Genomic DNA, 25004 nt, shown 5'->3' on the forward strand with positions numbered 1-25004 from the left:
CCAAAAAGAAAGGTACTCATTACCTAACTCACAAAAGAGACCCCCTCTGTATATCACCTTTATAATAACAATGGAGAGAGAGAGAGAGAGAGAGAGAGAGAGAGAAATCTAAGCCACTTCAAAATTCACATGAGAGCCTTGGATACCACAAATGTTATTTAGATTCATATAAGGACATGTTTGCTCATTCAAATGAATTAGCTTTGTATATGACCAGGGCAATCTTAAGTAAAAATGAGAATAGATTAGAGAAATCTTTCCTGCATCTTTTTTTTTTTTTCACCAGGCAATTTTTTGAGAGTCTGTTTCATTCTTGGCAAGGCATGAAGTACTGTGAATTTCATTCTGAAGGAGGAGTGCATTGACTGGAGTGCATTGACCAAGCTTAAGAGAAGAGATCACCTTTGTTACATAGTTACAGGTTACTGAAGATGAAACATTATTAGTCTAGCATGTGCCAAGGACAATAATTAGGGGAAATAGAGCCACCACTAGGCAGCTTTCTGTTTAAAAAAATCTGACCAGAAATCAGCACTTCTAATTTTTTAAATGTTTACATTTTCTGTCCTTTCTCCTCTTTTGGCACTATTCCTCCAAGTGGCCAAGTAGGTGGGTGGTAGGTTTATCTACCTAAAGTCCCTCAAACAGCAATAACAAAAAGAGATCAGTCATTTCTAATGTACTTGTTTAAGCCACAAGACAGTCAAATCACAATGGAGAAATGTCTTCCCTCACCAATCTACCTTCCAAACACATATATAAAACACTCAAGGCCCCAAATTCTGAATAAAACAAAGGGTCTCTTAAGTATTCCAACAATGTCATTGCCCATAGATGCTTGTTTCATTATAAAATAGGTACATATGATGCCTTTATTTTTTTTATGTATAGCTGTACCATTTTTAGATATCACCTGAAGGGTGAAAAAGAATTGTTAGTAAATGAATGATTTTTAGTCTAAAAACACAAACATAGCACTAAATGTGAGGCTCAGTAGTAGGACAGTGGTCTAGTAGCATGAGGCTCTGAGTTCAAACCCTAGTAGCACTTTAAAAGAGTAGCTAAAAAGCACAGACATAGGAGATTAATTTGTTCTTTGATACAAACAGAAGCATGGATTTTCTGATTCCTTAAATTAATCACAACCAGATTGCTAGTTGGCAATCCATGATGTTAACTATATAATGGAAAGAAGAAACAGAAAGTAAAATGATTTCATACCTGAGCAAGGGTCCCCCAAATCCTTAACTTGCTAGTTGTGCTGCTTAGTGAAAGTAACTCAAATTTTGTATGATATAGAACCCTCAACTGTAAATTAAGTAATTTATAACTTTCTATGAAAGTTATCTATATCACATATAAATGAGATCTATATCACATATAAATTAATGCCTGATATGCAATAATTCTTTACTAAGTTATGAATAGTTACTTGAATATTATGAATAATTACAAATAAGTTATGAAAATAAACCAGAGCAGAAACTAAATTTCATGATCCTATGTATTTTGTACATAACTACATATAATCCTCAGTTGTAAATTAAATCATTTATAAGGTATATATAAATTTAGTGAAATGATCTATGAAAAGTACATAAGTCAATGCCTGGGCATATAATACTTACTTAATATCTTATTGTCATAAAAAATAATGTTCCCTGATGATTCATATTGAGGAAATGATTTTAGCAATTGTTTTCTTTATTCTCATCACTAGAGCACGATACTCTGAAAGAGGCTGAAATTCGAGGATAGTGGTTTGAAGCATGCTCAGGGCAGGAAAGTCTGTGGGAATTTCCCAATTAACCACAAAAAATAAAAACCAAGCCAGAAGTGGAGCTGTGGTTCAAGTGATGGTATAGCATTATCCTTGAGCATAAAAACCCAAGGATACTTCCCAAGCCGTGAGTTCAAGCCCTAAAACTGGCTAAAAATATAAAAATAAAGAAAGGAATGTAATTCTTAAAAAGTTCAGCTAATTTTCTTAACATTATAGAAACATCAATGTAATGTAGTTTTCTCCAGTGGAAAATTGTTATAAATAGTGGTTAATCCCACTGGTGTATGTTTACTCCCCAAACTACCAAAACTCTAGAGATTTCTTGGTCTTGAACAACATGATCATAAAAATGCAGAACCAAGGAAGAGAAAGTAAAGGTCAAAGGTTAGCTTCTCTTCACTAGAAAGTTAGCAAAGGCTAAATAAACTATAAAGAAGTGAACCATGCCCTTGCCTCGCTCCGGGACTCTAGAACAGGGATGGGTGGCAGTCCTGATGCCCCCTCTGGCACTGGGACACTGGCAGTATCCAGTCCTTGGTGGTTCATAAAGGCCAAATTAGACTGCAAATGTCAGCTAAGTTCTGAAGGCTGGAAGTGGGGGTTCTGCTTGTATTGCTAAACAAAATAGCGAACTAGCCGTGTTAAAAAATTCTAGGTCTTTTGTCTCCATCAACATTTCTCAACCAAGAACTTTGGGATTAGATAATTAAGCCATTGACACAGAGGGCCACCCTGTGTATTTTAGGATATAAAGCCCCTGCACTGGCCTCTACTCACTACATACCAGAAATACCCTTCACACTGTGACTTGCCAAAAGGCCTCCAGACATTGCCATATGTCCCCTGGGAGGCACAGTTCTCCTGTGTTGAAAGCCTCTAATCTCTATCAAAAACAACACATGTAGACCTTTTGTCTATTGTATCTTATGGTAGTTTGATTTTTGTGGAAAGATACATGGATGTTTTCTTTTTTTTGCCAGTCCTGGGGCTTGGACTCAGGGCCTGAGCACTGTCCCTGGCTTCTTTTTTCTTTTTGCTCAAGGCAAGCACTCTGCCACTTGAGCCACAGTGCCCCTTCTGGCCATTTTCTATATATGTGGTGCTGGGGAATTGAACCCAGGGCCTCATGTATAGGAGGCAAGTACTCTTGCCACTAGGCCATATCCCCAGCCCATGATGTTTTCTTTTTAAGACGCTATCATTTCAGTCAATTATGTAGAGACAATACTAAACACAGTTTACAGGGGACCCCCCCCACACACACCCAACCCCCTGATGGACTGTTAAGTAACATCAGCCTCCCTTTAGGTACCTCAGCCTCTTGCCTTGATAGAGAGCAGTGCTTGGTCCACCAAGGTTCTCAACAGGGGATGGTGTGTTTTGCACCATGCAGATGATGAGGTGGGCTTGCTACTTCCTTTTTATTATTATTATCATCATCATTATTTTAATTACATTTGTATTACCACTAAGTAATTGTACAAAAGAGTTACTATTCAATAGAGCAGCTTATGAATACAACACATCTTGTTAAATGTCACCTCTTATATCATTCTCCCTTGGCCCTCTCAAACCTACCCTTCCCCTCATATTCTTAATTTTGTAGGCTATACAATGGATTCTTAAGTGGTTCTTCCTTCCTTTCTTTTGCCCCTTCTTGGCCTTGAACTCAAGGCCTGGGTCATTGTCCCTGAGCCTCTTTGTGTTCAAGGCTAGTGCTTACCACTGGTGCCACAACACCACTTGCGGCCTTTTCTGAGTTATTTATTCGAGGTCAGAGTCTCCCAGACTTTCCTGCTCCAGGTGGCTTTGAACCATGATGCTCAGGTCTCAGCCTCCTGAGAGCTAAGATTACAAGCATGAGCCACCAGTGCCCTGCTTATACTTAGCTACTTATCACAGACCGACTCTGACCACCATGGGCTGGGCCCAGGTTTCTGTGTGGATTCCACAGCCGCCCATAAATGGTGTCATAACATCTTACAGGCCCCAAGTCTGGCCCAAACAAACCATGAAAACACTGGTTTGTGCAGAGACTGCCTAGAAAGCCAGAGTAAGTTCAGGAGGGTCAAGTAATTTAGGGGCAATTGGATCAAAGAGATGCAAAATGTGGAAAATAAACTGAACTAGATTAAAAAAAAATTGTCCCAAGATATTGTCGCATCATATAACCTCTTGGGAAGACAGCTTGTCATCTAACCTTCAATTCAGTAAAAATCTTTCTTCTTCGTTTTCCCATTGCCTTTGCTCTCCCTTGCAGTATGTTTTCACCCAACAAAACAATTGCAAAATTTGCCTCAAGCTCAGTGTTGACATGCAACGAACTAAGATGAACTAGAGCAAGGGAAAAGATAGGAGGGCAAAGGTGTTTCAGGAAGGCATTAAAACCTAAACACACATATATTATTTGTCAAGAGAAAGTGATAGTCACATTTTCTCCAATTACTATTAAGTAAACAATGTAAGAATAAACAATATTGCTTCTAATGAATTGTGATATACAAGCTAAGAACAGAAATAAGGCATTACCCACTGTAGGTCCCCCAATTTCAGATAATAAATGCTTGGACAATGGACATCTTGTCCATATTTATGCATTTTTCTCTATTGCCTTAATTGATCAATTGAAAGAACACACATCAGAGTAGTAACACAAATGGCTTCCTTGTATTATATCCAAATTTCAAATTACTTTGATTAGTGTAATTATGTAAAATTGACCTGGTACAGGCTGTATAGCTTACTTTGCTATACTGCAAAAGAATATGATTCCTTTCGAAATTTGGTACATCAAAGAAGTTTAAACAAGCCACGTTCTTTTACTTCATGATAAATCCCAGGTAATCTCAGTTGAAAGGGCCCTTGCAATATGTATTATTCTGTAAACTAGTCAAAATAACATAGGTTTTCATTATCAGCAGGACCAAAATTCCATGATATTGTTCACATAAGTACATATGTTTTGATGTCTTGAGCACATATAATTTGTAAATTATATCATTTAATAGGATGAATGTTTCTTATGTATGGGGGCTTAAGCTAGGCACTGTCCCTTAGCTTTTTCCCCTCAAGGCTGGTGCTTTACCACTTGAGCTACAACCTCACTCCCGACTTTTTGCTGGTTAATTGGAGATAGGAGTCACATGGACTCTATTGCCCAGATTGGCTTCAGACCTTGATCTTCAGATCTCTACCTCCTCAGTAGTTAGGATAATAGGATAATAGGTGGGAGCCACCACTGCCCAGCCACTTCAACCCTTTTCACAAAGCAGACTCCAAGTGACTGGATTTACTGGGATTTCTACATTTTGTGAAAGCTCTCTTAAGTGAGGCTGATGCTATGAATTCTTGGGACTGCACTTTAAGTTATTAGATTAACTTGTTCTTTATCCTGATTCAAACCTCGCTTGTAATTCTAAGTTTAAATATCAGGCTATTTCTGGATGAAGGTCTCCATTACAGCATCTCTTCCATAGACAACAGCTGTGAGGATTCAGCCAGGGCTAACTAACGGAGCTTCTTCAGGACTGAGGGAAAAGAGCTAGAAGAAAACACAGCATTATCTGCTCTTTGCCTCAGTCCTTTGCTCCATCAAGGGCTGCTTCTCACCATCATGCATGTCTATGAGAAGATGGATGAGTGCTGAACCAAAGCTTGCCTAGTAGAGCAAGTTGTTGGACTGGAACCTTTGCCAACAAATACCAATTATAAGTAGGAGAACGCCCTTTAAACAACACAAATCCCAAGAACTAGATTTATTTATTTTTGTCATGGGGTTTGAACTCTGGGCCTAAGCACTGTCCCTGAGCTCTTCAGCTCAAGGCTAGCACTCTACCACTTGAGCCACAGGACCACTTACAAGAACTAGATTTTTTGCTGTTTTTTTTTTCATGTTACTACAGTTTGAACTGCAGGCTTCATGCTTATTAGGCAATTGTTTTACCACTTGAGCCACACAAACCCCCAATTTTGCTTTAGTTTGGTTTTCATATAGGGTCAGACACTTTTGCCTCATTGGATTCACCTCCTCTTACCTCCCATGTGTGATTACATAGCTAAGCCAACAAACTCAGCTACATTTTTTAAAATTTAGGTCAAATAAGTAGACGTATATTAAATAATAGGATGGATAGCCCTGGGTCTATATGACTTTATTTTTATGCATAGTGACACTGGATCAAGAGAAAACCAAAACTCTCTTAGACTTTATCATTCCTGAAAAGAATAATCACCTTCACCAATCTCCCAAAAGCATAATACTATGGGAAGATCATTATTTATAACTATTACCAGTGTCATAAAATGCTTTGCTTATTATGTCTTTGCCCAATAATCTCTTGTCTAGTGGTTTATTTTTAATATATCGACATCAATACATCCTTTGTGGTTAAATATCTGAATGTTTTTAATATTGTAAGTACTCAACAAGTGTTTTTGAAAGTAATTAGAAGACATGGAGGGTAAGCTCTGTGGTGAGAAAATACCTCTCTGTGAGAGCCAAGAGCAAAGGACTATAAGCTTCAAGGAAAACCCATCTTTCATTTAGTTTTCAGCCTAGGGTTGTCTTTTGAGAATTCTAAGCAAGCCACATTTTGCTTTCTTCTCAGCTACTGGAAAATGCATTATGATTCATGTCTTTCTAGAAGTGTAGTACACAAGACATTGTATTTAAAATGCATACTTTGATGGCTTTTAAAAAGAATTTAACAGATGGCAATTCAAATGCACATTATTTGCTTTAGAATCTCTCAGTACGGGGTGTCTAGTGGTGGTCATGTAGAAACAGATTAGAGGGGTCTTTCATGATTAAACACCCATGAGTTTATTAATCTTTTTAGTAAATTTGCTTTGTATTTTGGTTTTTAATTATAATAATCCATAAGAAGAGTAGAGGTTGTTAACTTTTCAGAACATACTGTCTATAAACAACTCAGCTGACTTCTGATGCGTGTTTTGAAGGAGGGAAACTTTTAATAAAGGAACTATTAGAAATAAGTACTAAAGATTATTGTGAGGAAAATACTTGATGTTTTTCTGACTAAAAGTGTGTGTGTGTGTGTGTGTGTGTGTGTGTGTGTGTGTGTGTGTGTGTCCAAAAACCTATTAGCCAAGCAGGTGCCATTTTTTTCCCAGGTAAGATAGGGATGTTTCTAATGCATGCAATACAAGCAAAGTGACAAGTAGAACAATTATGTTAATAAGATCAGCCAGTGAAGTTCACATTAAACAGTATAATCCTCCTAAAGACTGCTCTATTAGAGGCTGTAAAATATATTGATGAAAGCTGCTAGAATGGAATGGCAATCACAGACTACTACCTTAGGCCTATCAAATTACTTGAAAGTAATTTAGGGATTGAAGGAACACAACTGAGAGAACTATATTAATACTGCAGAAGATTGATGTAGCCAGGCTCAATCCAATGCCCACAACATACTCAAAGCAAATTTCCCTTTAGGAGAAAATCCTGAAAATCTCTACTTAATTTATTTACCCTGCACTGCCTCCTACCATACTTCTCCTTATTTTCTTTTTACTTCGTGACAACCTAACACATCCACTGGAATAGGACATCACATCTTATATTAGAGTTCATTTTGTAGAATTAGGTTTGCATTTTAGAAATTGGCAATCTCATCTCTGCGTGTTGTGTATATGTGTGTGTACGTGTGTTTGCATGAAAGAAACATAGAGGGAATACCTGTTTATATGTGCACACTGATTTTTAATATATATCAATAAAATCACATTGAAAATATGCTTTTGGATTCTTTTTATTATTTTAGTTCCCTATCGCAATAAATGTTCCTTTTATAATCAAGAAGCTATTTTTCATTAACAAACTATACACAAGGTAGATTGCAAAACTATTTGTTATAAATTTCACAGATCCTTCCCTGTTTCAACAAATGCCTGCACATCTGACAGTCATAGGGAATTAAAATCTTCATTTAAAAAACACGTGACATGAGATATTAATAGGGATTTCTTTTTCCCATGACAAGTCTTAATGTTCAAGTTTTAAAATATTTTTGTAGTCTTGCCTAAGATTATTGCAATGAAGCAAAATTATACTTTGAATCTTGAATCTCCTCCCCACCAGAGACTTGTTTGAAAGAATGGGCTTTGGGTGGCACTACTGGGAGATTATAGAATCTTTAGGCTATGAGGCCTAGGTCATTGGTGGTAAGTCCTCAAGTTGGACTGTAGGACTAGCTCTATTCCTTGCTCACTGTCTTTTGCTTCTTGGAACAAACTAGTTTTGTTCCGCCATGATTCCTACCTTGATGGGGATCCCATCACTGGTCTATAAAACAGCACCAACTGACCAGAGACTGCAGCCTTCCAAGCCGTAAACCAAAATAAGCCTTCCCGTGTATAAGTGAATCATTTCAGGTATGTGTGGTAGTGACATAAAGCTGATTAACACTCTCTCATTTTCTGTCTCCAGTGCTCTTTTCTGTTAAAAACAAAAAATAATGAATTGAGAAAAATCAAGAATTGGGAATCAAGGAGATAATTAATGCTCACTTCCTGTAATTATTTTCCTCCCCCTTCCTTAAAAAAGTCTCTCTCCTTCTATGACCACATTCAAATAACTCCCCTTTGGCATGAGCACCAGGTCTATATTTACTGTTTAGGGTGGTTGCCATGACTACAGTTGGGGTACCAATCAAGAAGTGAGAGGTTGAATTCATAAAATCTAGTGCCATTTCTGATTATTTTCTGGCATGGCTACTTTGAAAATAATACTAAAGAGAACTGACTTGAAGGATTTCAATAAATGACCTCCATAAAGGCAGCCCGACTACTTCGATCACTTTTGATCCACACTGTGACTTCCTGGGCAGAAACATTTACTGCCAGGGTCTTGCTCTGTGATTGACACACCAAAGAGAAAGAGCCCTAGCAGATCCCCCCCAACACCTGGTCTTCTCTTAGCACAGGCTTAATACTACGCTTTACCTCCTGCTTGCAATATTTTTTTCTTACTCTGCAAGCCTGATTTTAACATTTCACCTGACAAGAAGTCACCATAATTACCTTCTCAAAGTTGTAGCAACAACAACAACAACAACAACAACAAAAACCCTCCAGAATTCCTACACATTCATTTCTATTTGTCGGCACACTCATAAAACCTTTGTGCTTGGCACACCTGTTGAGAAATTGAGAACTAAGGGCCTTCTTGCAAAGTCAGGAAATAGCAGAGAACTGAAGTGACCTGTCCCACCTGTTGAGTAAAAATTATTCATGGTGGGAATCACATCTTAAACCCATCTTGTGCCAACAAAAATCTGCATTATGCTTTATTTAGCAAGCAACTGCATTTATAAGAAATGAATAACCAAAGGACATTTTCTTGTGCAATTAGATTTTGCTAATGTTGGAGGAAAATAAATCAAGGTTACATTTATGGTTCCAATATTCAACATTCTTAAGATTCTAGATATAATAAATGTATAAGCTACATATGACATAATAAATAATAATCTTTTTGTTCGTTTGTTTTGAGACCATCTTGCTATGTATCCCAGGCACTGGCCAGGGTTAGCATTGGAAGCTAGTCTCTCCACACTGGTATAAGTTTATTTGAGTTGAAGTCAGTAAGAGTGTTATTTATTAAAGCACTTCATTATGTTGTGACTTTGCACATGTAAAAAACAAGCTCAAAGTCCAAGTGCCTCCCTAGGGCAGGAATGGGAGTAGGTAAGTTTAAACTCTAAAAAATAGTTCCAGCATTTAAATGTAGCATTGTATCTCTCTGACTAGGTAAATGTCTCAAACAAAAATGCCATAAGACACCTTTAACTCATGTGTTCAATCAGAAAAGGACCTTTCTAATACTTCCAAAGTACCAGGATTACAGAAATTTCAGAATTCTACCCAAAACTGAAACTTTAAAGAGAACCTATTATCTGAAGATACTTGTAGTCATCTTAGTTCTCCAAGTAAATTTTTTTTTTTTTTTTTTGGCCAGTCCTGGGCCTTGGACTCAGGGCCTGAGCACTGTCCCTGGCTTCTTTTTGCTCAAGGCTAGCACTCTGCCACTTGAGCCACAGCGCCGCTTCTGGCCGTTTTCTGTATATGTGGTGCTGGGGAATCGAACCTAGGGCCTCGTGTATCCGAGGCAGGCACGCTTGCCACTAGGCTATATCCCCAGCCCCAGTAAATATTTTTTAAAAAAATAAAAGTTCATGAATATTTGTGCAAAGACACTTCTATTCAACATGTCAATTTATAAGAACTATGCATCTTGATCAGTGTCACCTCTTCCATTCTTCTACCCCCCTCCCCCGGCATGCCCAGGTCTAGTTCAACCCCATCTATCCTTTTCACCTAGTTTACAGTTTTCACCCCCTATAACTCTCCCCATTCATTAGTCCCTCTCTATGGCTCTACCCCTTCTCAGACAAAACATGTTTCAGTTTCTTGCCATTCATTTCATTAGAATGTCAGTTAATTATTCAAATGAATTGCACCATGGGAATTCACCCTCAGGTACACATGAAGAAATGTTCAACATCTCTGACCATAGAAGAGCAAATCAAAACAACACTGAGATTCTATCTCACTCCAATTAGAATGGTAATGTTTTTATGTCATCTCTTAAGTGTTCCCTAATATGAGGCTGGGAAGCCCATTCACTGGAGCTCCTTGTTGGTTTTTATGTCTATTTTCTTTAGATTTTATAATGTCCATACTATTATAGTAGTACATGAAAGTAAAATACAAATAATGAAGGTAAAAGAAAAATCATTGACAATTGTCAGTTTACATGTCAATTTGCTAATTAATTTTAATGAATTTTATTTATATTTTGATTATGTGTTATTGAGGAATTGAACTCAGGGCCTCCTGCAGTCTAGGCAAACACTCTAGCAGTAAAGCCACATTCTAGCCTGCTAATCACTTATTATGATTCATTTCCACCTCAAATTGATTCAACATGGTAGGCAACTTTGTTATCCTTTCACAAAGAGGAAAAAGGTTCAAGGTGTAGACCACTGAGGATGCAGGTAGTAACTGGTAGAACAAGAGATGAGAAAAAGATAATAGACAAATAACAATTAAATGTTGTTTTTTTTTTTTTTTAAAGACGAGGGGAACTGGCTCACACCTGTTTTCCTAGCTATTCTGGAGGCTGAGAACTGAGGTTCCAAGCCAGCCTGGGAGGAAAGCCTGTGAGACTCTTATTTCCAAAGAACTACCAAAAAGCCAGAGATGGAGCTGTGGGTCATAGTGGTAGAGTGCTAACTTTGAGTTCAAAAGCTCTAGGTAGCGTCAGGCCCTGAGTTCGAGCCCAGGACCAGCACATATACACAAAAAAGGTCACATTGAATCAAATGGATATTTCTCATGAGTGGTTGATAGAACTTTTATTTTGTACATTGTTTTTATTTACTAAAATATATTCTTAGTAAGATTGCTTCTATAATTTGAAAGGAATAAGAGGAAGCATGATATATTAAGACTAAAGCACTGTAATTAGGTTTAACAAAAATGCAGAAAATGGGAAGACTAATTAACAAGGTAGTCTTATTTTACCTGAAAAATTAAGGATAAATATATACTTGTTTTTATTTATTTCAAAGGATCAACTAAATATGTATAAATCTAAGAAAAAATAAGTAGCCTAAGTACAGTTTTGAAATGTTACTGATTTGCAAGCCCCCTCCCCAGTACTGCCTAAATAAGTAAATAACCCTAGAAAAGAAGTTAGATTTAGAAAAATATAAAAAGCTGATCATCGACCATCTAATCAGAAATGTTTAAAGGTCATTTTTCTTATAAGTTGTAAAAAGTAAACAAAGGACACTGACCGGCCCCTACTCTCAATCACTGAGGGAAATAGTTTCTTCATGAAGATTCTAGGCAGGTTCCTAGAATTAAGTTGGTAGCAGTAATCATGTTTTTCTTAGTGCTTGCTTTCTGACATCTGTTTCACTGTCATAATCAGGACTTTGATAATAGTAATGACATGAGTAGTATATATATAATAGTCATGTTCAGTGCCTTACCAAAATTATATCCATTATATATGCTCCCCATCAAATTCAATAGCTACATTGCAATAATAGTATTCTATGCCTTTACCCTCCTTTTGTAATAACTTATTTTCAGTAATTACGAGGACACCACATAAATTAGAAGGTTCTTTATGTGATAACTCTTCCAATGAAATAGGAATTAAATGCACATGATTGCTCAGTGCATAAAATGATGTACATGGTGCATTAATAAACTACTTCTATTCGATTTACTATTCAAAGTATTCTCTTTTGAGATAGTGAATTTGCTTAGTTATCAAGCTACATTTAACTTAATAGTATGACGGAAAGAATGTTGTGGCTCTGATCTTGCCACCACATGTCTAATAATAAGATCTCCAAAACTCACACAAATTTTTTAGGTTGAATGTTGTAAAATGAGGAGTTTGGGCTACATATATCTGTATCCTCCAGCTCTTAAAGTTTTATATTTTATTGGGGTGCTGCACATTTAAAATCTTGAGTTTCCAGTTGATAGAATTACCTTCCCATTTCTGCAGCCAAAATAAACGAGGCCTTTCATTTAATTTTGATGTCTACAGATTCCTCTTTTGTCGAAATATTAACATTCCACAATTACATATAGCTTATAACTATCATCCAAAAAGCATTGCTATCCCCTGACATTTACAAGATTGATTTTGGAAAAGGAAAGAACCCCACAAAAATACTTTATATGATCAAGATAGAGAGGGGGGAGTACATTGAAACAAAGTTAGATTTAGATAAAAAGATTGCAATTTGATGACATATGGCACACCTTATCAGAAATGTTTAACACTCCTTTTTCTTATACTTTTGTTCCCAGTAATACTCCATAGAAATACAGCTCAAATTTATTATTCTCAAAAGTTTTGTTCTCAACTATGCTTTCACTATTGTTTTCAACTATTCTGCCACATTCATTGTGAACAGAAATTCTACAGACTCACCTATGCAAACTTTATTATACTTTAGATTTTTTTAAAAAGATCCTTGTGGTTATATGTAAATAAATGAAAGCAGATGACCATTGCTTCAACTTTTATTATTGTTAAATGGTAATACAGGTTAAACCTTAACTTGTAGGAAGAAAGTAAATGAATATATGTCCAAAGTCTGCATACTGAAGAATACACTGCTCCCTGGAAATTGATGTTGAGTGTATATATAAAATTTACATAGAAAACAGAAAGGAGTTTCCATTGGCAAGTCTCTTTGGTCCCCACAAAGTAATACACATGTTTGATTCTAAGCTAAAAGTGATACTTTTTTTAAGATTTACTTATGAAAAACTATAGCTTAAACTTACTACATCAAGGGTTTATATTTATCATCACTTTTCTAATCAACCAGCAGATTGTTGGAAACAGAAATTATCTCACACTTACTTATCTTCAGATCTTCATTATAAAAGGGCTATAGAAATCAATGTAGCATCAATTAAAATAGAATTGTTGCTACAAACCATCTTAATGTATAAGTTCACACTCAATTTCCAAACTATAATTTCCAACAACTTATGAGAGCACAATATGCAAAGAAGAACTAAGTATGTAATAGTGAAATGATCTCCTACATAAACTGAAGCCATTTATGTTTTCTAAACCATCTGATTGTTTTGCTCCTCATTCTAGATAGTCATTGCAAGGAAATGATTAAATTTACAAGTTTAAGGATTATGAAGGTTCCTTGAGGCCTATGAGTTGAAAGTTGAAACTTTTGTTACTCTAGTTTCCACGAGGTGAACTTTTCTCCATCTCAACTCCCCTACTGTGATTTTCTGACTTGCCACATGCCCAAAAGCCATGAGCCAAGAGATGCTAGCTTGAAATGTCAAGAAACAACAACAACAAACTTTCTTTTTAAGTTTAATATATAAAGTATTTGCTATAGCAATGAATAACTGACTATAGCATAAAATGAAATGTACACATAAAATATACACTTGTTGCCAGGCTCACACCTATAATCTTAGCTATTCAGGAGGCTGAGATCTAAGGATTGTGGTTAGAAGGCTATCCAGGAAAACTCCCGAGACTCTTATCTCCAATGAACTACCAACGAGCTGGAGTAGCACTGTGGGTCAAGTGGTAGAGCACTATCCTTGAGCAAAAACGCTCAGGGAGCATGCCCAGGCCCTGAGTTCAAATCCCAGGACCTGCACAAATAAATAATGGAAAGAATTTGTCTTATCAAGTGGTTTTTATTGAACAATGACCCAAAGATGATTGGCATTTCTCATAAGTCATAATTTTATTTGGTGTTAAAATACTTTTCTGTATTGGAAAAAGCTCCTTTGTAACAAAAAATACCTAGAATAGAAGGGGTTAAATGTAAAGGGTAACATTATACAATAAAGGGTAATGTATATACTTTGTTAGTAAAATAAATGCTATTTATTAATAAAATTAAAATAAAGGTAAAAGGCAGTAAATTAAAAAGTAAAGGACAATAAAACATTTATTACTTATCAATAAGAGAAAAATAAAGGTAATGGGTAATATATACAATGTACACATGTATTTAAATGTCACCTGGTACCCCATACATACATGCAATTTTAAAGTCTTATGTGTGAGTTAAAACTTATATTAAAAAGAATAATGATAATGAAAGAGCATAAATCAATAGTACAAGCTATTATTATTATACTAATATGCAATATATTAGAGAAAATTCACCTATGAAGAAGGAAACAAATTAATTGACTTATGATCTAAAGCACATATTTATGCAAATAATTGGCAGTAATTAGATTCAAAAGTTCACTACCTCATAACTGACTATGACATCACAAAAAAGATCAAAGTTGAATATTGGTACCATAGAAGCATTACCTACTCTCTCAAATCTTGGATGAATCAATTCCTTCCCAGAGCTTTGCTTAATAACATTAGATAAATTAAGAATTATTTAAAATTAAGAATTCCTAATCCAAACATCAGAATCTAAAATCCAAAAATCTGAAAAATGTTTGAGGGCTGACATGATAACATGGAAAAGTCCATTGTGACACTGTTTTATGCACACAATTATTCAAAATCCCACAGGCCATATTCTAAAACATGTACAAATCACACTTGAGCTTTGTGCTAAGATTTTGGTTTCACATAAAGATGCAAATCTTCCAAATTCCCAATACATTCGCAATCCCCAATCCTCTGTTCCAAAGTGTCTTGATAACACACTTTGTCTCAAAATCATTGAGCTTACATTTTCAAAATGGCTTCAACACCCTGATAAAGCTAAAGCTACTATAACAAACTGATTTTTTTTTAACTGGGACTTAAATACACCTAATTACAACTTTCAATTATTCTATATATGGAAACCCTACAGAGTTGAAGATAACAAATAATAAAGAAAATACCAACAATGTGTGTCATCCCTATAACTTCTCATAAGTAAAGCATTAAATGCTACAAATGCAAGCCAGTATTTGGAACCTGGAAGTTTCAGGAAGAAAATGTATTAATTCATTGAAGCATAACTACCTTGTATTTTGCTTTACCAACAATGCAAGAAGGGTGGGGTGGGGGGTGTGAGTAAATGGTCTTAGGCAATATTTAGACAGGTTAATTATTTAGACAGAGTGTAAAGTGAATAAGAAATAAGCTAAGCAAAATGAGAGGCCTGTGTTTCTGCTTTATGTAGAAGCATGTGGCAAAGCAATTTGAATAGACAAACAATGATAAATGACCCAACAAGTTCAGTTACTAGCTGAAGGATGATGCTAGACCAATGTACATTTGTATTCTACTTTAGCATCTCTGCATGTCTTATAAAAACAAATTCATTAATACTGCATTGTGTGCTTATTACAAAGCTGAAACAACCCAGATAATTTATAACACAAACTAACCATCACAAGATAGATCCATAAATATGGTGAAATTCTCAAATCCTGGTCTAAACTATGCCATCTTTATCTTTTTCCGTCTTCCAAACTCCTTTGTCTTTGTTCATCACAACTCATAACCCCCAACACAGAGAGAAACACACACACACACACACACACACACACACACACACACATACACAACACAATAATTGGAACATGATAAGGTCTAGTGTCTCAGTTACTAATAGAAACAATCTTTTAATCTATTCTGAAAGATAGCCTAGTGATAAGAAGGGCTTATGGCTTTAACTTTTATTTTTAATCTCAATCTTGCATCATCTTGATATCTTGTCCTCCCTTCCCTCCCCCTCTCCTTCTTCCTCTTCCCCCCCCCCCATCTCTCTTACCCTCCTCCCCTCTTCTCTCTCTCTGCTATTCTGGAACATAGATGACAATAATCAGCCTTTTCAACTTCTTGTCAGAACTCCAATTTACCTAGTTGGAAATATTGAGAGAAAATAAATAATTCTCTTTTGTAAGAGTCTGCAATTTCTTCATGAGAAAAGAATTTCAAAATTTTATGAAAGAATGTTTTTATTCCTTAAATATAAAGGTTTAAAAATTCTCATTTCACAAATATTTACTCAATACCTATCGGAGCCAGCTACTGTTTTATTCACTATAAAACTCCACCTTTGGAAGAAATAATGAAATAATTACAGAATAAGGGAAAATAATATTTAAAAATAATAATTACAAAGAGAAAAAGCAACTTTCCCTCCCAGAGTAGTATGTGAATTGCTGGTGTTCCTATTGGTAAATGAATAATGAAGTCAGTATTGCATTTTCTTCAAGGCGTTACTCTGGATTTAAAAGAAATAAATGCCTGTGATTGAACAAATTTTTTGAAATACTTATTTTCTCAAATGCAGGTAGAATTTTGTGTTACAAACAATTTGTAGTCTGGATTTAAAATTAATAGAACCTGTTTGCTTTTCTTACAGCCACTTCTAAAGATGAAATTCTCTTTCCAACAAACTTTTGTATTTGTGAGATTTCATGTGTTTAACAACTTCAGGTTACCAAAAATGTCAAATTGGCGTCTTCATTTTGTGTGTTAGATGTCACAATGATTTTCTCATACATGATAAAACAAAGCCTACTTAAAATTAGGTTGTACTTTGGGGGAACTGTGATCCTGTTCTTAGGTACATTCATCTGCACATGGGGTTTTCTGTACTTGTAGCCAAGTGGTATGCCAGTCTGCCTATCAACTAGCTGCTGCCCAGAAAGAAACTCCTTTCCATTTCAAAAAATTATTCCCTATCTACATTCCCTTCTAGCATTTCTGCCATTTTGTTTTTGTTTTCTTTTAATCGTGTCTTCAGCTCAGCTTGCCTACTCATAGCTTGGTGCTATGCCATGTGAGCTATGGCTCCTAGCCTTGCTTTTTGCTGGCTAATTAGAGATACTATCTCACAGACTTTCATGTCCAGGCTGGCTTTGAACCTCAGTCCTTCAGGTCTCAGTGTCTTGAGTACTTAGGAACACAGGTGTGAGCAACCAGCGCTAAACCGTCTGTTCCATCTCTGGAAGAGAGATGACATTTTTCGGAAAAAGTTTGCCATTTTTGTCTAAGTCACTACTTCTCCTGCACAATCTGACAAGAGCCCCTCCCCCATTCTTTCAGGAAAATGAGTAAATTTTCATTTGCTCCTATCCTTGCCAAATTCTGTATACATTTTTTTCCCTAGACCTATGATCCTGGGCTTTAAAAAAGATTTAGCTTCATCAAGTTGCATTGTATTCATCAACTGCATTGTTGAATGACAACTCCTTTGTACAATTACTTAAAAGCTACTAAAAACATCTTTTAAAAAAAAAGATTTAGATTCATTTCTATTTTGGTATGTCTGACCTTCCATTCCTGGATGAAATCTTAAGACTGGTGACATGCTCTCCCACATATATTGCTTATGTTTTCAGATAAATTTACTAAGCTGCAAGGTAGCACGTAGGATTTCTTTCTTCCCTAAGGAGTTCACTTATCATCCAAGGGAGTTGTGCAACCCCCACAGCAGTATCTGGATCTCTAGAAACAAGTTCATTAACAAGGTCAAAGTATCACTTTCTTGCTCCAGAGTGGATGACACAGCAGAATTTTGTTTTAGGTCCACAGCTCATTCCAAGAAAATGAGGCTGTTTCTGAAAGCCTCTTCTCATTTTACACATGAGTTTGTTAAAATACTATTAATACTGATAATTTCTTGAGTGTTCTTTAAATGCAGGTTTTATTGGAATAATGTTCTTCAAATCCAAGTACTGCCCTGGGCTGTTGGGGTTGGGAGGGCAGGGGAGAAGATGGGGAATAAGAGAAGCATTTGTCATTCCAGGACTCAGGCATGCAAGTTGGAGCCTGCTGAAGCTCATGGGCTTCCAAGGACTCTGCTGCAGGGCGTTCCTTGTGAATGGGCCCCTGCACAGCTCTAACTGCACTGTAGACAACACACCACTGCACGTCATTGTGACTAATCCAAGATGACAGGTACTAGACCTGGCAATATGAAATGCGAAGATATCAATAATTAATAGTTCATCATTACTAATGACAGCTTCCTCAGTACCTCAGTATTCACCACTCTAGGGGGAATGCTGGGTTATAGTCTTCCTCAAAGTGCCATTTCCATCTTCTACAAAGTCTTTTTCTTTTTACGCTTTCAGTACTGGAAAGTTCCACACAGTTATTATTTTATAAAAAGGTAGAGAGCCTCAAACACATCTTTTAGCAACTAGATGACAACTGAATGCTAAGGACCAAGAGCCTTTCCCATCATGCATATCTCTGACAGACATCTGTCTCTCCCACAAGTCCTGATCTTGCTGTTCTGATTTGTTCCTTACATGACACTCAGGGTCACATGATCCCATTGCTTTGGGGCTTATGCAGAGACAGAACATCAGGGAGAAAGCATGAAGCAGAGAAATGCTCTTTATTACAAGGTGACCAGGAAGTGAAAAAGAGGAACAGAAGGAACTAGGGTCTCCAATACCTTCACAACACTGACAAATTACTTCCTTAATCCCTAAAATATTCTTTTATCACTTCCTAACTATGCCACCAATGTCTGACCAAGCCTTCCATACATAAGCATTTGGGGGATAATTGTGATTCAATACATCACAGTATGTAAAGACTAATTGACTTGAGGTCCCAGACAAATAGGTGTAATGAGTTGCCATCACTGGGACACATGCTGAGCCCACTGGGAAAGTATGGCACTATAGCAAGAGAAGCAGAAGACAACCTAGAGTTAGTAGGACATTTCTACATGAAGGAAGGGTGCTATTATTATTAGAGGAGAAGAGATACAGAGCAGATAAACACATCCAGTGTTCACACCATACAATTAGAGTAGAAGATGGGATGACCTGTGTAGATTACTCCAAGAAAAACAATGACAAGGGTGAGAGAAATATGCTCCGAAAAACCAAAAACAAATAATCGAGGACTTGAAGGTTGCTTATCAAAGCTCACCTAAACTTACAATCTTCTTCAAAGTGGATCCCAATGAAGTTCTTTTAGACTTTTGTTGAAAGAAAATAAATGTTTTAAAAGCTTCCCAATAAACGATATCTGGTAATTTCTTAAGGATCTAATCACAAGGAATGTTTCTTTTTTTTTTTTTTTTTGCCAGTCCTGGGCCTTGGACTCAGGGCCTGAGCACTGTCCCTGGCTTCTTTTTGCTCAAGGCTATCACTCTACCACCTGAGCCACAGCGCCCCTTCTGGCCATTTTCTATATATGTGGTGCTGGGGAATTGAACCCAGGGCCTCATGTATATGAGGCAAGCACTCTTGCCACTAGGCCATATCCCCAGCCCACAAGGAATGTTTCTTTCCTAAGATATCTAGAAGGCTGATTATACCAATTCCATAGTATCATTTTTACGTAATTCACTGTTTATCCACAGACCTTTAAAAACTATGAAATTTTCTATACAGAAGAAATGAACTGATTTTAATGTTTTATCATACAATTCAAGTAATTGTATTATAAATCATTACAGAAGATTAAAATCTTATCATATTGTGCTTTTTAAATGTTATTCAAATTTACAAAGCTTAGATATTTAAAATTACTTTCTATAAAAACAATGATTATTTCTTCTGCTCTTTATGGCTTGTAATATAAGTAGATCCTTCCTAAATCTCATCCTGTATAAACAGTCTCAATTCTTCACAAATACATGAGATAGTTTCCCTTACTTTGTATCAGCCACTCAACCTCTAACTTGTTTATAAAATTCTTTTTGTTGCAGTTTATTTAATTATTTATTTAGGGGATGGAGACTGGGGTTTGAACTCAGATCCTTTCCTCCAGACCTATTTTGTGTTGATTATGATGAAGATTGAATCTAACAAACTTCTCTGCCATGGTTGGCCTCAAATCCTGCTCTTTGAGGTCTCAGGCCTCCTGAGTATCTTGGGATTGCAGGTGTGGGCAATCCAGATTGTCATTGACACTTAAGAACTTATAGTTTGTAAAGGTATCCAAAGAGATACATAGAAAGCTAAACAAACATCTGACCCAGTGAGAAATCAGGACACTGTCTCAGGTTCTATCATTCAATAAAATTTGAAAGATGGCTTCCTATTCCTACAACCAGCAATGCAGAGTGGGCCATTCTCAGATGGTCACGGGCCTCTCAGTACAAACAGCCATTTGCAGACCAAGTACAGGAGTAAATGATCTGCAGTATGATTCAAAATGTTGAAAATGAACTATACAACTTGTGGATAGGGACAGGAAAACAAAATTGGGAGAGAGTGAGGGAAGGTGTGACATTGTCCAAAAAGAAATGCATTCTTTATCTGACATGCATAACTATAACCCCTTAAAAAAACTTTCTGAATGAAGATTGAGTCCCAGAAGGACAATTTTGGAGGCAAGTTTTTTTTTGTTTTTTGTTTTTTGGTCTTGTTTTGGTTTGGCTTTTAAAGCAAAGCAGGTTCTACTGAAGTAAACCATGGAAGAATAGAATTGTTGCAGAGTAGAGTAAATTTAATGGAAGACAGAGAAAAGCCATCAAAAGTCACATACCAGTGCTTATCTCACTAATAACTCAGCTCCTTATTGGCCGTGTCTCTTCAACAAATGCTTTATTTTTCTAAAAAAAAACAACTTGGCAAAATTGAGGTTTCACAAATCTTGATTTCCTGTATAGGGTTGTTTTGCAATGTCCAGACAATGAGATTATCATCTGCAGAAGTACTTTGAATCATGCTTGTTTTCAAAAATATCTGAAATGAGCAACAGATGTTAAAAAGATAATGAAGGCTAAACAACAAAGAATTAAAACCGGCTGGCCAGCTTGTTCAAATTACTCCTGATTAAAAAATACTCAGATCACTGTGCATGCATCTTAGAGAAAAAGCCAGTCATACACTGTGCTGATATGGAGATGAACTTCAAACTCTTAACTGCAAATGTCTGTTGTCTAAATAAAATAATAAATGCTATAATGTTTGGAATGGTAGTGATTTTTCAAGTCTATTCTCTTTCAATGTACATCTCCCCTTGCGTTGAAGTTAATTCGCTAATGGGCAGACATGAAGGAGAACTCTAAAGGTAGGAGATTTTACTATTTTCAGTAGAGCTGTTTCTTAAAATACAGCAAACTTATGGTTGGAAGTCTAGAAACTAGATGTAAGTTTTTTCAAGGAACACATAAATATCATCATGTCCACTTGTTCTTTGCTAGGAGTTCGCTCTTCCCTTGGGGTGGTTCCTGAGAAGTTAGAAACGAACATTCCTTCTCTATGTTGAGCTGTTAATTTTAATTAACCTATTAACCACTGTATATTTCCTAACAACCACAATGATGGTATTTGGTGCATTTGACAGTGAGATTAGGAAATAACACTCGCACTTGATCTGAGGATATCATTTCAACAGAAAAAGGTCACTGTTAAATAGTCACAATTAATAACTTTTTATGAAGTGCTGCAGTACTTGTTCTGGCTATTATCTATTATAGGAAAAGAAATTATATCATTTCTTAGTTATTTAGAGAGTGAATTTTTTACAAAAGGTTGTCCCTCTCCTCCCCCCCAAAAAAAAGATTTGAGTCAAAAGCTCAAAGGCAGTTTTAGCAAAACATGAAACAGGCATTCTAAAATGGATATGAAAAAGCAAAGAATCTACAAGGAGGAAGGAAGTGTATGGAGATCAAGAACAAGGAGAATGGGTTTGTCCCATCACATACAAAGTGGGTGTTTGTAAAGCAATGAAGACCATGTGCTATCAGTACAGGGATAATTATGGTTTTCCCTTTTCTATCTTTGAAGCATATTATCTTAGCAGGGTTTACCCCAGGGATTCTCTTTTAAAGGAGAACATTTAGAAGTTCAAAAGATCCATGAATGTTAGTTCTAAATGTAAGCTAAGAAACTGCTGAAACAGGAAGAGATACATACAAAGACAAGCTGACCACCCTGTTCATAACATTAATTATCCATCCAAGAAAGATTGCACAAATCAACTGTGTGGGAGAATTAGGATCAGCAAAAGTAAACAAAACCATCAAACTCAAAACAAATTGGAGAAAAGTACACAATGGCCCTGCATGAAAAAATCAAGGACCACAATTCTGCCGTTAACAGAAGCCAGGAGCAATGAGGAAAGCTTACTTTAGTTTATTGGGTAAAAGAAGCTACCAGTGTTTTAAATCTTCTTGAATCACCACTAGCAGAAAGGATTAAAATCAGAGTTTCAAGTTTGACTCCCTGTTCAGATATGTAGTGTTTTTTTTTTAATTTATTGTCAAAGTGATGAACAAAGGGTCAAGTTTCAGAGATATGTGGTCTTTAAGAGATTATGCTAATTGCATACAAGACTATTATTGCTACTTACATATACCAATCTATATCCATAGTCTGTATCACAGAACATTTTTAATTAAAGAAGACAAAAATACACAAAAGAACAAACATGCAATGTGCTCACTGCCTAGCCTCTAAACACAAAGTGGGGTATTTAGGCATTCATCTATTCTCAGCTGTCCTCTTGTGTTAATTTGGTCAGGCCACATATAATATGATCAATGGTGTAAGGATTACCTTAGTAATACCGAAACTCATTTTCTAGTGACTCCTGAGTTGAGAAGAATCTTTCTATGGGGGATCAATGAAATAAATCTCATGTGAACCTTAGGGAAGAAAGGCCTCTCTGAAAGGAATGTTCTACAGATAAAATAAAATCTAAGGACTGTAATTCACCAGGTTAAGAAAGAGACAAAAAGCAACTTATTCATACATAACCATAAGTACGATAGTGATTAGTTTTATTTACCCTTTGTTTCCCCATTTCTGAAACAAACACAAGGTAAAATCTTCATTGTTAAAAGGAAGTGTCTTAGTCCATTTGGTGTTGATGTAACAGAATACCTGAGTCTAGCTAATTTATAAAGGGCATAAGTTTATATACCTGTCATTCTGGAGACTGAGAGTCTAATTGCATGTTCGACTTCTTCCTGGTTTCTAATGAGGACCTTTTGCTTTGTTATAACATAGGGGAAAAAGAAAAGACCAAAAGAAAGAAAAATTAAACTCTGGGGGGCAGCTTTGCTTTCTAACTTAAAATAATTAGTTCAGCCCTTGGTCCTTTGAGGGAATCAGTCCTCTTTTTTTTTTTTTTTTTTTTTTAATCAGTTATGGGGCTTGAACTCAGGGCCTGGGTGCTGTCCCTGTGCTCTTTTGCTCAACGCTAGTGCTCTATTACTTTGAGCTACAGCACCACTTCCAGCTCCTGGAGAGTAATTGGATATAAGAGTCTCACAGACTTTCCTGCCCAGTCTGGTTTTGAACCATAATCCTCAGATCTCCACTTCCTATGTAGCTAGGATTACAGGTGTGAGCTACCAGGGCCTGGTTGACCTGATCATTCTTTTTGGCTATACCATTTCTCAATATTGTTATAGCTAGGACAAATTTCAATATGAGTTTGGAGGGAACAAGCTACATGCAAACCACAGTACAGAGGAAAAATAAGACAAAAACACAGGTAAACTAGTACAAAAATGTAGGCCAAAATATCTGATCTTGTAGGATGTTTTCAAAAATCCAACACTTAAAAGTTAACAAGTTGGAAAGCCATGAGTTTGATCTCTAGACACACACACACACACACACACACACACACACACACACACACACACGAATGAAATCACATGTCTAAAAGATGCCAACAAAAATCAGTTCAAAGAAGAAACATTAAGTATTATAGAAAGTGCAAATCTCCCCATTACTTCTTTTGGCTCTTCTGAGAGCAAATCCTCTACAGTGTGTGGCAAGCATCCGCATACACCTCCTTACATCAGCCACCAAAACAAATTCCAAAAGACTAAGCTGTAAAAGCTGAAGTTATTAAAGTGTTAGCTGATAAGTATGATGTTTAAGCATGGTTCAGTTCCAAAGGAATTACACAAAGAAGCAAAATCATTTAGTAGTTTATAGCTTCACTGAAAATCAGTGGTATTCCCCCCATTCTGGATATAATCCATCTTCATATGTATATGTATATATATATGTGTGTGTATATATATGCATATATATGAAGATGGATGCATCTATACATTTGCACATATCTATCTGTTTGCCTGTCCATCCATCCATTTCGTTATCATATTTCTCGCCATACAGTATTTTAAGATATTAAATTAAGATAATTCATTTAAAGAACAAACATGTAGTAAGAAACCAGAAGCATAGGAGAATGTTGGAGAGTGGTTTTTTGGTTGTTCTTTTTTGTTTTGTTTTGTTTCGAAGTACTGCCTATTAATAGCTTAAAGTGAGCATATAACCAAAGGTTTAGGGCAGTTTGGTAAATATCTGGATCCAGTTTTCTGCTTTTGAACTATTATCCTATCAAAGTAGTTTTTATATTAATTTCCATCTTACTGATGGAAAACTTCTAGAGTGAAAATGATTAAGAAGTCTCCCAAGATGGCACTCAAATCAATAGCCTAGCTTGAACTATACTTCTATGGCATTCCCTTCAATTTGACAACAATTTCTTGCCTGTCTATACGAAAACTTTTGCAGCTGATTCAGATGTAAATGATCACAGACCCAGACTTCAAGAATTCAGGATCTGGTCTAATAGACCATGAGAGAAATGCAGAAATGGAAAGAGAAAAAACTCTACAATGACAATCAAGCAAATTCCTTAAAGTGCCTTTAAGAAGGCTCCATGGTAACGGGGCCACTTCTAGGGAAGTATCACTTGAAATAAAGTTCCTTAAAAAGGGTAAAATGTGGATGGATGGATGGATGGATGGATGGACAG

At 36.2% G+C, this 25004-nt stretch overlaps 1 protein-coding gene and 2 long non-coding RNA genes across 3 annotated transcripts in view; 1 reads left to right on the forward strand and 2 right to left on the reverse strand.

The window, feature by feature from the left end:
• The window catches only part of Plxdc2 (plexin domain containing 2), a 363495-nt gene that overhangs the window by 334985 nt on the left and 3506 nt on the right, over nt 1-25004 (reverse strand). The window lies entirely within an intron of this gene.
• On the forward strand, nt 998-10377 carry LOC125367250. Its single transcript, XR_007214025.1, has 3 exons — nt 998-1007; nt 5714-5719; nt 10128-10377. It is a non-coding gene; the product is annotated as an uncharacterized LOC125367250 (long non-coding RNA).
• On the reverse strand, nt 9440-25004 carry LOC125367249. The gene is made up of 3 exons (XR_007214024.1): nt 24859-25004; nt 15002-15004; nt 9440-9452 (listed from the first exon to the last, which is right to left on the reverse strand). It is a non-coding gene; the product is annotated as an uncharacterized LOC125367249 (long non-coding RNA).

The sequence above is a fragment of the Perognathus longimembris genome, chromosome 18, assembly GCF_023159225.1.
Source record: "Perognathus longimembris pacificus isolate PPM17 chromosome 18, ASM2315922v1, whole genome shotgun sequence".
NCBI classification, from domain to species: domain Eukaryota; kingdom Metazoa; phylum Chordata; class Mammalia; order Rodentia; family Heteromyidae; genus Perognathus; species Perognathus longimembris.